This window comes from Theobroma cacao, chromosome 9, assembly GCF_053813885.1.
Source record: "Theobroma cacao isolate CCN51 chromosome 9, ASM5381388v1, whole genome shotgun sequence".
NCBI lineage: Eukaryota > Viridiplantae > Streptophyta > Magnoliopsida > Malvales > Malvaceae > Theobroma > Theobroma cacao.
The window spans coordinates 14,151,521-14,156,485 of record NC_142647.1 but is presented as its reverse complement, the minus strand read 5'-3'; the positions used below and the strand labels follow the sequence as shown (position 1 = coordinate 14,156,485).

At 27.1% G+C, this 4,965-nt stretch overlaps 1 non-coding gene across 1 annotated transcript; it reads right to left on the bottom strand.

The window, feature by feature from the left end:
- Window positions 1-3,854: 3,854 nt before the first annotated feature.
- Window positions 3,855-3,947, bottom strand: LOC148760757 (small nucleolar RNA snoR8a). Its single transcript, XR_016028711.1, has one exon. It is a non-coding gene; the product is annotated as a small nucleolar RNA snoR8a (small nucleolar RNA).
- Between the last annotated feature and the right edge of the window lie 1,018 nt (window positions 3,948-4,965).

Here is a 4,965-nt window from a genome sequence, read left to right as displayed (position 1 = left end):
TTGCCTTGTCAATCACCAATTAGCTAGGGAAGATTCATCCATGATAATGCTGCAACAGAGCACTATGTGACTAGAAGAGGAAAAGTGAGAACCGACATGGAAAAGTTTTTGCTTAAAGAGGAAGCCTCGGATGCAATACCGACCCAGTGGATGAAATGGAAAATGAAAAATGAAAATGGGATCTTTTCGTTTGTCGAGAGTGTGGAAAGAATAAAAATCTAGAGCATGAAAGTTGAGAGTGGTGATTGCTCCATTTTCTTTTCACCAAAAGTGCACCAAGGAGGACAAATCTTTGAGTGTAAAACACGTCAGCTTTTTGCAAAAAAAGGATGCATTCAACAAAGTCTATATTTACGCCTTGAATTGTTGATAAACTTGTTGAATCACTGTGCAACTTAAAGGGATTATTTCCAATTGCACTACGATGGAAGAGGATCCAGGCAGTGAGGCTGTCACAGTAGTTGTAAGCAACTGTCCTTGGTCAAAATGTTGGTAACCAGACATGCTTACTTTCTGTCCCTTCTACCATATGGTTAAGTTTTCCATTATCAAATCACCTTACTACTTTTGACGTTTCCAATGAGGTTTTGTGATGACAAATGGACAATGTTGTCGAATTATCTATCTTTCCAGATAAAGTATTGAATCAACCTTCAATAATGCAGGCTTGCTGATGCTAAATATAGCGAAACCCAAACAGAGGAAAAATTTATTCGAGGGGTGAGCTTCGGGAACTCTCCCACTGGGTTTCGGTAATTTTTAAGCTCAGATCAAATTAAAGCTGTACTTGAATTCAAAGATATGCTTTAATTTGTTCAAGCAATGCTATAACTTCACACACTGGTCTTTTGAGAGGCTGAGACTGACTCAGACGTCAGCCGTTGAAAGGTAGGTTGATGACACAATTTCCCAGTTAGTAAGTAAAATCCTTAATTATTTTCTAGTAATATAACTTCATTGAGGTTCCGACAGTAGTTTAGACAAACCATGACGAAACAGCGTGCCAAAGGAACTGCCTTTGCATTAGATTAGGCCAAGCCTTGTTGCACTTTCTTGATACAATTTGGTTGTGGTTGGAGAGTTTTAAGTAGAGATGTTGCGGCCTGCACCTTTCCTTCCTTTAATTTGATTCGGTTGATTAATAGAATTCAATCCATTTACCGAAAAGGAAAGGTCATTTGCTAAATAAGAATATGGTAATATATATATATATATATATATATATATATATATATATAGGAATATTTATGGCTTACAACTTTGATCAGCCGTACTCGAAAGGTTAATCATTTCTCCTACATATCCAAGAATCGAGTAAAAACAGGAACAAACCAGGCCTCACAAAAGCAACATCAATGATTGTGCCGCATTGCCTAAAATTGCAACCACTACAGACAATGCAATATCTATGCATTGCAAGGTGAAATTGACACAACAGGTTTCCATGTGCTTCAAGATACCAAAATAATGGCTTTGCCGATTTTTTTTAGATTAAATTCTGCATTTAATCTCTATACTCCATCAAAATATTAAATTTTATTCTCTATTATAATTTGTAAAATCGAATCTCTGTACTTTCAAAATTTATTAATATTAACCCAATTATTAACACTATTAAAGTTCCTTTGTTAAAATTGTTGATATGACATTCATCACACTAAGGATTGAATTGTTCTTTAAGGTATAGACAATCAATTTATATCATTTATGATAGAGTAATTAAATTAAATACTTTATTATATTATAGAAATTAAATATAATTTGTATTCAAATATTTAACTCATTGATTGATATATGATTTTGTATTTAAAAAGTAAAATTCAAATCACCTTTTTTTTCGATGAAAAGAGAAGCAAAATTTGATACCAAATCTAATGAGAGTGGAATCCCATTAGTTTGGTATTATCCCTTGATTGAGAGGTCATCCACTATTTTCTTTGACTATTTTCACTGACATGCCAAATGCAAGCGTTAAATAATAAATTTTAAAAAAAAATGAAAAGGAAAAAAGGAAAATGATAAGCAGTAAAGCACGTAATTTCATGTCTCTGCCTCATTTTCAACTGTCAACTGTCAACTGTCAACTTTAACATGTCTCTAAAATCATATATAGTTGGAAAGTTAGGTTTTTGATATATACATATATCTGTTGAATCTGCAATCATGCGTTAGGATTTTGGATAAACTTCAATTACTCCGATTTATGCCCGTTACATCCAGGTCAACTTCACAGCTTATAGCAAACTTTGCCTTTTTTATTTTTATTTTGTTGGTCGATATGATATTTTATTGGATAAGAAACTCTTATTTTTTAAAATTTCAATCAAAATTTTATACGAATTCATTAATTTTTAAAATAGATACTCCACTTCAAAAATATCTTTCCTCATATATATAGATTCAACCGTAAATCTAATCATTAGTATTTCCGTTAGTTTCATGACGTGATAATATTAAAAGTATAATTTTATTTTTTATTAATTTTAAAAATTATCATTATATAATTTTTTTATTAAAAAAAACAAGTGGGGAGGCACCAGGTGTTCCCTCCTTTAGGAGTGAGGGACTAGCCATTGGTGCTTTCTAAATTTCTTTTTTTATTCTTTTTTCAAAAAATTTATATAATAATAATTTTAAAACTAATACAAAAAGAATAGACATTTTAATCATTTTATATTTTTTATTAATGGTGTTTATACTTTTAGGATACATTGTCCATTTCTAATATTAATAATGGTCAAAATACCTACCAAGTCCCTCTACCTATGCATTTTATTCAATTTAGCTTCTATACTCAAAATCGAAGCAATTTAATCCTTTGATTTTGAAAAATTTTCAATTAAGTCCTTTTCTTTAACAACATCTAATTTTACCGTTAAAAGAATAACATCAGTGCTGATGTGACATATTTTGACGTGACATGCCACTTGATACCAACGTGATGACATGTTAATGCCATGTGGCACTAATATAATGACATGATATGCTGATATATCAGTGCCACATGGCAAATCAAAAATTTTTCGAAAATTTTTTTTTTTATGTAATGTCATAGGGATTTAATTAAACAAAAATATATAATACAGGGACTAAATTGAACAAATTTAAGATGTTGAGGTATTAAATTGAAAAAAAATTTAAAAATACAAATCTTTAAGTAAATGATAAATATACTTATTAATAAGCTAAATATTTAAGTGTAAAAGATTTATGGTATTAAAAATATATATATATTTTTCTTACTTAATTATTCGATTCTAAAATATGTATATTAATTTATCTTTTTTACAAAAATTAAGTTCAAATTCTCCTTTTATAAAAAAATTTTGAAAAAAAAATTCATACTTAAAGTTAAATTTAGATAAATAACTTACATTATGTTGAAATAAAATAATATAAAAAGACTAAATAAATTCTTTTTTTTTCTATTTATAATAGTATAAAATTTTAAAATTTATTTGACTTAATTTTTAATTTGATCTGAACTCAAATTAACAAAATAAGTTGATTTAGTTACAACATTCACAATTTACAAATACCTATTCTTTTGAAATAATTCAACCCTTATCTAATTTATCTTTTATTTAAATTTACTTAAAATTTCTTATAAAATGATTTTCTTTAACTTCAAATACCATAATTAAATTTTGTTAAATTTAAACTTAAATTATTAATTTGGTTCTACAAAAAATTTGTAAATACACAATAAAATTATACAAATATTTACAATTATGTTTAACTCTATCAACCATAAATACAATCTTTAATCCAAGAAATTTCAATCTAAAAAATATAACCTGAAATATTAAACAAAATAAAAACTTAAAAAATAAATAAAAAACTGAAGGGGTGAAGTAGCTAAGATTCTATGGTTGTAATAAAAAGTTTGTAATGCCCAAATTAAGCAAGTCAGAACGAAAAATTATTTTTATAATCATGACTAACTCCATATTTCCCTTCTTCATTATTAAAAGGAAAAATTAAATCAATCTATTTTGTTAATATGAGTTCAGCTCAAGTTAAAAACTAAATCAAATAAATTTTAAAATTTTGCACTATTATAAATAAAAGAAAAAAAATTATTTAGTCTTTTTATAATATTTTATTCCAACACAATACAAGTTATTCATCTAAATTTGACTTTAAGTAAAAAATATTTTTTGAATTTTTTTTATAAAAGGAGAAACTTAATTTTTACAAAACAGATAAATTAATGTACATATTCTAAAATTAAATAATCAAGTAAGAAAATATATATATATTTTTTAACACTATAAATTTTTTACACTTAAATATTTGGCTTATTAATTATCTGCTTAAAGATTTATATTTTTTAAATATTTTTTTCAATTTAGTCCCTTTAACATGGTACAAAAAAAATTATTTAAAAAATTTTTGATCTACCACAAAGCACGAACATGCTAACATGTCAGTGCCACGTCAGCATTACCATATCATCATATTAGAGTCATGTGACACTGTCACGTCATCACGACGGTATGACGTGACATGCCACGTCAGCATTGATAACAGTAAAATTGAATGTCATTAGAGAAAGAGATTAAATTGAAGTAATTTTTAAAATTAAAGGATTAAATTGTTTTGATTTTGAGTATATGAACTAAATTAAACAAAATATATAAATACAAGAACTTGATGAGTATTTTAATCATTAATAAATCCATGTGTAATTGTAAATGGAATGAGGATATTTTACCTTTTTTGTTATTTCCCCTTTCCTTTTTCCTGTCCTAAAGATTTCTCTCATCAATGATGTGGACAAGTTTGACATAACGGTGAGGTTGCAGTGAAGCAATAACAAAATAAGCTCTCAAATAATATGAAAATTATCGCTTTAATTTTTATTATTTTATTTATATCAATTGAGTCATCAACTTATTATTTAGTTTTGAAATGAATTTATTATTTAATTCCTCCATGTCAACGTACACATGGACAAATTAG